Raw genomic sequence first — 10,150 nt, 5'->3', positions numbered from 1 at the left:
AGTCTATTTATTCATCTGTAAATGGCATAAATATTCACCTTATGATATGTGATGCAATTAAATAAGACAGGTTATGTATTGTACCCAGCATGTGGAAGATATTCAATAAATGGTGAATATTATTATAAAACAAAAGAAGAGAGCAAAACACTGTAAATCTCAGAAACAGAGGCCACTCTAGAGTCTGCATGGTATCATTATAAAATAGGATCTCTGGTATTGTGGACATTATTTCTATTCTAAAATTCTATTTAAATTCTGTTCAAGAATGGCCCCATCAAATCTCAAATCACTTTACTTTTGATAATCTTCAAATAAGATCTCCTAATTAATGATATAGCTGAAGGGTCTCTTCATACAGTGTGAACCTATCACATTTTTCTCCTAGAAACTCTGTTCACTGGTCACCTGTGATTCAGTTATTGAGGAGTTTTCCTGACCCTTAGGCAAAGGCTGCTACAGCTAACTGCTTGTTCACTAAGCCCTTCTCAGTACCTTCTCTGGTAAACCTTGAGTGTCCTTCCTCTAGGGTCTGTTAGGAATAGTTTCTCTCTGCAAGGGCTTTCTGAATTTTTTTCATAAAACTCTAGCAGGATCAGTGAGAAACTGGAAATCCAGTGACAAGTTATTTCTAATCCAGAAGGACATATGTATTCAAGAGGAAAACAGAAAAGCTTTTCTAGGTAGACAAGATCTAGGTAGTCCTGGATGGCTGAAGGACTTCTGAAGGATTATTTGGAGATAAGAATATAGTGGAGGCCGCGGTTTCCTGCTTCAACAGTGCTTGGACAGAACCCGGCGCTCGTCCCCCACCGGGGCCGGCCGTTCAGAGCCAGCCCTCCGCCATCTCTTCGTCGCGCCCTCGGACCTCTCCAAGGCCCCCGCCGCCGCTCGCCGCCGCCTTTTCTCAGCCGCCGCCATGACGACGGCGTCCCCCTCGCAGGTGCGCCAGAACTACCACCAGGACTCTGAGGCCGCCATCAACCGCCAGATCAACCTGGAGATCTACGCCTCCTACGTCTACCTGTCCATGTCTTACTACTTTGACCGCGATGATGTGGCTTTGAAGAACTTCGCCAAATATTTTCTTCACCAATCTCATGAGGAGAGGGAACATGCTGAGAAACTGATGAAGCTGCAGAACCACCGAGGTGGCCGAATCTTCCTTCAGGATATCAAGAAACCAGACCGTGATGATTGGGAGAACGGGCTGAATGCAAGGGAGTGTGCATTACATTTGGAAAAGAGCATGAATCAGTCACTACTGGAACTGCACAAACTGGCCACTGATAAAAGTGACCCCCATTTGTGTGACTTCATTGAGACTCATCACCTGAATGAGCAGGTGAAATCCATCAAAGAATTGGGTGACCACGTAACCAACCTGCACAAGATGGGGGCTCCCGAATCTGGCATGGCAGAGTATCTCTTTGACAAGCACACCTTGGGAAACAGTGATAGTGAAAGCTAAGCCTTAGGCTGTCTTCCCATAGCCACAAGGGTGACTTACCTGGTCACCAAGGCAGTGCATGCATGTTGGGGTTACCTTTACCTTTTCTATAAGTTGTACCAAAACATCTACTTAACTTCTTTCATTTGTACCATTCTTCAAATAAAGTAATTTGGTACCCCCCCCCAAAAAAATATATAGTGGAATACAAACATGTTACATACATAGTTTGTAAGGATATATATTTTTTCCTGCAAATTACCTGAAATAAAATTGCTGATTAATATTCTGAATCCATTTGTACCACTGAGTCATACATGAGAATAGGTGCTACCGTTTCTGCCCTCCTCCATCATCTCCTGCAGGGCCCAGAGCTACCTGGGGAAACACCAAGGGGGAAATGGCATTCTTGGATGACTTGGGGTTCAGAAGTGGAGGCAGGGAAGAGCTAGGGCCAGTTTATGGAAGTTAACTTTACAGGACTCATATCCAGCCAAAGAGCAGACTTGGCTCCAGACCTTCACATTTCTTCTTCACATCGCCAAATGGGACTTCATTTATATTGATAGGCTTTCTCTATTTTAATTTTAATTTTTTTAAGATTTATTTATTTATTTGCGGGAGAGAGAGAAAGAAAGGGAGAGAGAGAAGGGAGAGGGGCAGAGGGAAAGAATCCCAAGCAGACTCCCTGCTGAGTGTGGAGCCCCAGGCTTGATGTGGGGCTCGATGTGGGGCTTGATCTCACAACCCTAAGATCATGACCTGAGCCAAAATCAAGAATTGGATGCTTAACCAACTGAGCCACCCAGGTGCTCCAGTAGGGCTTTCTCTATTTTAAAAGGTACATCTCTCTAAGGGGTTTAGAAACTCCAGTTATTCACACATTGGCATGAATTGCTTACTTGAATTCAGTAAGTTATTACTGCCTGATTGTCTATGTTATGAAATCTATCACAAATGTGTGATGCATTGACTAGAAGAGTAAACCACTGGTACCTATAAATTATGCTTACATCGATTAAATTATACCTAAACATTCTTTGTGCTGTAATTAATGTTCATTCTCTATCCTTCTTCTCAGGAGAAAAGTAAAAGAGTGTTCTTCATTCTTGTGTAAACATGGTTCCCAATCCTTTCACTTGGGAAGTATGTGTGGAGTCGGAATAGTCAGAATGTTGTCACTATTCAAATTTGTGTTTGATTTAGGAAGCTCCTTCTGATTTGTGTCCTTCCTAGTTATTTCAGTGCTCTTTCTCTGTCATGGTGTCCATGTTTTGTTTCATGAACTCTTTTAGTATCTTGAAAAATTAGTCTACATTTACTTCTACTTCCTGTCTCCTGTTCACTTTTGAAATTTTTGTAATCCAAATTTCATCCCCACCATTTTACTACTACACTTCTCAAACAATAATGTCTCGTCTTAGTCAAATTTGAAGGTTTCTTCTCTGTTCTCACTCATACAATTTCACAGCAGAATTGAGTCATCTTCTTCTCATAAATCTTTGATTTAGTGGGTTTTCTCCCATCTCTTAGAATGCCTGATGTAGTCACTTCTCTCCTAAAGCCCATATTCAAAAGTAAGAATTCCTTCAAGATTTTCCTACTGCTTAAACCAGTGGTTTCCAGCCTTGGCTGTACATTAGGATTACCTGGGAAAGCTTTAAATACTAATGATGACTGACTCCCACTCCCAGAAATTCTGATTTAATTGTTCTAGGGTGTATCCTGAGTACTGGAAGTTTTTATTAATAGCTCCCCAGGTAATTCTAACCCTCTGCCAAGATTGAGAACTGTGTTAAACTATAAGAATTCAGATTTCAGGGGGGTACTATTACTTTCTTTGAAGTTCAAACAGGATTGTCTCAGGTGCCAATCCCATGGGAAGGCCCAGATTCTTCTTAACTGCAGTTCCTGAGGGCTAACATTGTCATGGTCCCTTCTGGTTCCAAGTTCCTAACTTTCTGAACATTTGGTATCATTTGAATCTCATTTCCTAAAGTAGTTGGTTCTCTTGCCTCTAGCTCTACACAAGTCTCAGTGTAGAACTTGGACCACTTTCTTTCTATCCCTGAGCCACACACTGAAGGAAATATTATGATGGTAGGCTTTACTGAAGATTTCGATCAATATAAAGGTTTTGGGCCAATGTAAGAGTTTTATAGTAAAGCAAATAGATAAGGGCAGTTTCTACATAGACTCCAACTTCCAGCCACATATATGAGCGTGCTCTTGCTTTGAAACCTTTCTTACACCTTGATTATTCTCATATTCTAAATGATTTAGATTTCCATCCCTTTGGCTCCTCTTAGCAGCAGTCTTTTCTTACCACTGTCTTAAAATGAAATGAGATGTAGATTAATTTTTTCCTGTGGTATAAATTACATCTCCTCATGCCTCTTTCCTTATTCCTCCTGTCCTTAGAAGACAGAAGTCCCTACATTCAATTCTGGTTTTAAACACTTTTTTTTTTTTTTTCATCCTACCACAATGCCTTCAGTCATCAGTTACTGTGGTAGGCAGAATCTGTCCCCTTGAGATTCCCATCCTCAAGTTATTCAATCAAACACTTATCTAGGTACCACTGTGGAGGAATTTTCAGATGTGGTTAGTGTTATGGACCTTAAAGTAGGAAGATTTTACTGTATTATCCAAGTGGGCCCAATCTAATTACATGAGCTCTGAAAAGCAGAGGTCAATAGAATAGAAAATCCTGCCAAAGATCCAAGAATATGAAGAATCTTGATGTGTGATGAAAACATTTTGGTCAATGACATTCTGTACTTCTAGCCCAAGTAGCATAGTAAATGTATGATTTACTCACTTCCTGTGGCTCAAATATATAACAACAGAATATAAAAGGAAGGAAGAGAAAGAACCCATTTCAAAAATAATCATCTCTATGAACCAAGAAAGTAATAGAAGTGTGATAAAGTGAATAGGGCTGAATCTCCCACTCAGTGGTCTCTGAGTCATTTGTGCCTGAGATTTGCCTGAGATCTTGCAGGATAAAGGGTGGGGGAAGGGACATCAGAAGCCAGAGATTGGGGTAGAGCTACCTCCCTTATAAAAGGCATTTTAAAATAAAAATGGACATGCCCTACCTGACCTCTGCTTTGGGCTTTGAGAAAGCTCTGGGCTTAGTGAGGCAGAAGGTAACAGACACAGCTATAGGACCAGTAACTAAACCAAGGTATCCCTTGTTTTGTGACCAAATCTGCAAAATCTATAATATCTCTATAAACAAGACCCCAAATCACTGTGATATGGTTTTGGTCTGGTTTGGAGGGCTGCATGAAGCGACTGAAAAATCAGTAGGTTGGTAGGGATGTGGTGAGGGAGGGGCATTGAAAAATGAAAAAAGGAAAAGCCTCTTACAATGTATTTATAATCTGCCCATCCCCGCTCAAATAGTTATGGAGAAATCTGATGCCAGAACAGACAAACAACAAAATCAATGGTCAAAACAGGAATTTATTCCAATGAAAAAGACTTAAAATAATTGTGCTTAAGATGTTCAAAGAAATGAATGAGGCATGGTTTCCATTTTAAAAAGGCAACAATTATTAATCAACAGCAACAAAAACAAAATAAAATAGATATAAAATAGAATTGGTTATAAATCTTAGAACTGAAAAATAGTCATTGAAATAAAAAAATAATTATTTCAGTTATATATTACAATGTTAAAAACCATGCCAAGACTGAGTGGTTTAAATCAACAGCCCTCTCATCCTTCTGGGTCAGGACCTTAGGCAGTACTTAATTAGTAGCGTTGGTAAGGGTGACTTGGCTATAGTCAGGCAGGCTACAAGGTTCCAGAAGTCTTCATTCATAAGCCTCAGGGGTTTACCATGTGGTTCTTTTCTATCCACATGGTGTCTTATCATTCATTAGTCTGGTCCATAATCTGTTAAATCATGGTGGCTGGTTTTCTTGAGGGAGTATGAAAGCAGAAGTGGCCAGGCTTTTAAAGAATTGGAACTGGCACAGTGTCACTTCTGCTACAGTTTATTGTTCAAACAAGTCATAGGGCCGACCCAGATTCATGGGGAGGAGACATAGACTCAAGTCTATTCCTTTCAGGAGTAGCAAAGCCTCACTGCAAAAAACATGTGGGATGGAAGATAGTGTTTTGTGGTCTCTGGAAACACAATCTACCACATGAGTAGACCAAATAAACTTTATAGAAAAACAGTTAGTGAATTGGAAGATGGGATTGAAGAATTAATCAGAAAACAGCGTGAAGAAAAGATATAAACCAAATTAAAGGGCTCTTAAGAGAATAGATTGGTTGGTAGAATTGAGTGAAGGACAAAGAAGCAATATTTGGTGAGATAGCTGCTAAAAATTTTTTCCAAAACTGAAGAAATAATGTGTCCCAAGATCGAAGTAACTCTGGATAATGTGTAACACAAATAATAATCTATACCTAGAAATACTATAATGACATTGCAAATGTCAAGGTAAAAAAGAAATTAGAGCTATTAGAGAGTTACTCTACAATGGAATGAGAAATGAAACTTAGATTGATAAATTCCAGAATGAAATGCAATATTGTCAATGTATTGAGAATATTATCTTCCCTCTAGAACTTACATCTAAGCTATATATCAAGATTGTTTGTAAATATAAGACAATTTCAGTCATTGTAAGCCTTAAAGAGTTTATAATCTATAGAGTCAGTTAACTTTTCAAGACAAAAAAATCAACTGAAAGAGAGGGATACAAGAAACAATGTCAAACACAGAAATAAATAAGGTGCAGTTAAAAAAGACAACCCAACAGTTTTGTTTTGAAAGTTGTTGATTCTAAAATTTTATTTTACTTTTTATTTTTTAAAACCTTCATATTTTGGAAATGTTCAACATCTGTAAAAGTAGACAGAACAGAGTAATGAACCTCTATGCCCAACATCTTGCTTCAACAATAATCAATTCATGGCCGTCTTGTTTCATTTGTACCTCCTTCTACTTGGCCTCATTCCCTATTATTTTAAAGCAAATTCCAGACATCATATTATCTCATTCTTTAATATTTCAGCTGGTCTCTAAATGTTAAGGACTCTTTAAAGCTGTCATAACCACAATACTGTTGTTTTATTGTATTCCTTCAACAATTTTAAATAAGGGGAGAACAGAGATTAGACAGTAGTTAGAGATGTGAAGTCAAGGGAAAATTTTTAGGATAAGTGACATTGAACGTGTTTATAGAGTGAGGAAGAAAGTTACTAGAGAGAAAGGGATTTAAATGTCATTAGAGAAAGAAAAACTAGATGACGAATTTGGGTCCCAGAGAAGCATGAAATACCCCTTCTTCCTCTTCATGTCTCTTGGTCCCACATGTTCCTGCTTCTCTGATCCTAAAATTTTAAACAAAATGATAAGACGAGCGTGGTTGATGTAAAAGACTGCCAAGATCCTTGTCATTGTCAGGAAGAATAAAAAATAGTGGAATAACTATAGGCTTTGTTAGAACAATTTATGGTTGATTACATGTGTTAAAATTTAAGATTAAGACCTAAGGTTAAAAACCAGCAGAAGTTTGTATTGAAAATAAAGAATACTTTATCAAATCATACAAAGGCAAAGGATTGAAAAGAACAGGAAGGTAACAGAGAATATAAAATAAAGATGTTGGAAATAAGTCCAAATATATCTGAAGTCACAATAATATACATTGATTAAATTCCTCTTTTAAAGAAAAATGATCAGATCTTTCTAAAGTCCAGGTATATGCTACTTTAGAAATAGTGAGCTGTATAGCAATATGGAAAATATAATTTAAGGCCAAAAGCATGAACAGAAATAATGGCACTGTATAATAATCACAATTGTTTTTTCATTGACACCATAGCTTCAAGATATATAAAACCCAAGTTGACAGAATTAGAAAGACAGTTGGATAGGTCCACAATTATAGTAAGATATTCAAAGGTATTCCATCATAACTGAGGACCTTCTGCTATAACAGACCAAAAGTTAATAATGGGGTATAGCGGAAGTTTTGTATACTCCATAGGCCACAAGTATGCTAAAATATTGTCCTTTACACACTTGTGATTTCTGGGTGGGCTTGGGGTACCTGGAACATCCTTCCACCCTCAGCAATTGGGAGCTGCCTCAAACATTTATAAAACAAATCATGTGCCAGTTCAAATTTGTGAGCAAAGACTAAAAACAAAACAAAACACCAAAAAACTCATAATACCTAGCACAGGGAACAGAGTCAGAAATTAACATATTCATACACAGATTCAAGGTGTTTAAATTGACATAAACTCTCTGAACTATAATTTGGTAATGCTTTTAAAAATCCTTAGAATTTTGCATGTATTTTGATTCAGCAATAACAATTATAGAAAGTTTTGTTACGAGTATAGTTACACAAATGGGCAAGTATACATGCCTAAGGATGTTCATCATGGTGTTATATGCAACATGGGATAATTGAAAATAACCTAAATGTCCAAATATATGGAACTAATTAAAATATACAATTATATGATACACTAATATGTGGTATTAAAAGCGATATGGAAATGAACCAGAAATTTTTGGGGTTTGTAGCACAACTTCCCTAATCCGAACATGTGGAGACATCGCTAAATGGATTGAAGCATTTCTCTTCACTTAGAGCATGGTCTCAGAATCCTTTTACTATTAAGCTCTAGCAGCTATAATCAGGATCAGAAATAAAAGGAAACATGAAACTTATGAGCCATACCTATCCTTAGAGGAATAGCTAATGACATAGAAAAATGTTCTTTATGTATTGTTAAGGGAAAAAAGTAGATTATCAAGGAGTACACAATGATGATTACATTTTCTTTAAAGAGTATTCATGCCTATATATTTATAGATAAAAATGTTGAATGTTAAAAGTAATTATTTTCGGGTGATAGGATTGTATGTGATTTTTATTTTCATTTATTTTCCATTGTGAGGCTGTATTACTTTTGAAGTAAGAAAAATAAAAAAGATTTGTACTCATTCGTTAAGCCCTAGCATCTAAAAACCCTTTCTCATATTGAATCACTTTCTCTCTTGACTCCCTTAGGTGTCTGAGCCTCTTTCATTGTACTTATCAGTTTGACCTTTGTTCAAGTAATCTGTGTATGTACATCTTTCTCCTCAACTAGATTGGAGGCTCTGGAGTGTAGTGACTCTTATTAAACACAAGTGGATTGCTCCTAATAGATGTGAGGACACATTTTATTGAATGGAACTGACTACGTCAGAGCATCCCCTCCTATGCTCGTGTTCAGAGTCTGTAATCCAAAACTCTCATTCCAAGTGTCTATGGAATCCTGAGAGGAAAGAAACTGGCTTGTCAGACTCAGTGGACTTCTTGAGTGCCCTTGCAGAGTTTTCCCCATACAACATTTTCATTTTGTGCAGGCAGAGGCAGATATTTTAGTTCTGCTTTGTGGACCTTGGTAGGATGGATATTTGGGCAATACTTTTCCAGTTTTCTGACTGCAGCTGAGGAAGAGTTCACCTCCTTAGAAGTTCTTGAAGACAGCAGAGGAAGACTGTTTTCACTTCTGAATCCTGAAGGCTATGATGTGTTATTGTTACAAAGGCTGAGCTGGAATCATTTCTCTATGGGACAGAATATATTCAGTGATCCAGGAAAGCAGTTCCCTTACTCTGATGCCTTGTCTTTGTCTTCAGGACTAATCCGGTAGAAGGCACATGAAAGAGCAACGAATCTAAACTCAGGGCCAGAAGTGGAGTAGAAGAGAGAAACTTCTGGGACCTAATTAATGGAACACACAGAGAACTTGAGTAGCAACCCGGGCCTGAAAAAAAAGGCACTGGAGCTGAAGAATAGGAATACCATTATTTCCAGGAGAATTAAACTAAATATTACCATCAGTTAATTTTTTCTTACGTTAGAGCTTCAACACCAGCAGCAAATCCCAGTGTTGGAGTCACTCTTCTTCATTGCTTTGCTTTTATATTGGTCCTTACCACATCTTTTCAGGAAAGAAAAAAATGCCTTCTTTTTAATGACCTTCAAAGAAGGAAAGTACATAACCTTTCTTGGTACCCTATTCCAGAGTTGAGCAATACGTGCTTTAAACAGAGAAAGATATTACATGTGAAACTGACAGTACAATTGAAGGCTGTGCCCTTTTGTGCTATGCTTAATAGATGTGAGACTAATGATCCTTGTTCTCATTGTTATAAAACTTCATATATATGACAACTGCTACCAGCACCAGATTATAATCATTAGAAGATTTAGATGTGCCTAAAGTTTACTGCAGTCTTTCAAATTACTTGTGGGTGGTTAAAGTGGTCACTTGGGTGGCATAATCGTTAAGTCTATATCTGTATGTAATATTTTGTGGGTTGTAGAGAATAGGATCAACCACATCCTTGCCAATATACTAACAATATAGTTACAAATTTCCCCACATTCTCTTCCCCAGGGCAAATTATATAGCCCATTTTTTTCTTCAGACATCTTTATTTTTAAATTGCTAGTCATAGAAACAGAACATTCTAGAGCTGGTCAGGAATGCTAAAATCCTCTAGACTAATCTGACAATTTTCCAGGTGAGAACTGGAGAGTTTGAGTTAGTAAAAGAGCTGGTCTTGAACATAAGCCTCCTGATTTCCAGTCCTGGGCTTTTCACACCACAACATTACGCTGCTATGCCTCTTCTGCTCTACCAGGGGTGTTCAGCTGCAG

General features: G+C 37.8%; 1 pseudogene; it reads left to right on the top strand.

The window, feature by feature from the left end:
- Positions 1-806: 806 nt before the first annotated feature.
- LOC118357018 lies at positions 807-1,631 on the top strand (annotated as a pseudogene).
- The last annotated feature ends 8,519 nt before the right edge of the window (positions 1,632-10,150 follow it).

This window comes from Zalophus californianus, chromosome 5, assembly GCF_009762305.2.
Source record: "Zalophus californianus isolate mZalCal1 chromosome 5, mZalCal1.pri.v2, whole genome shotgun sequence".
Taxonomy (NCBI): domain Eukaryota; kingdom Metazoa; phylum Chordata; class Mammalia; order Carnivora; family Otariidae; genus Zalophus; species Zalophus californianus.
Note: the sequence above shows the minus strand (reverse complement) of the source record. Positions and strands in the feature narration are given on the sequence as shown.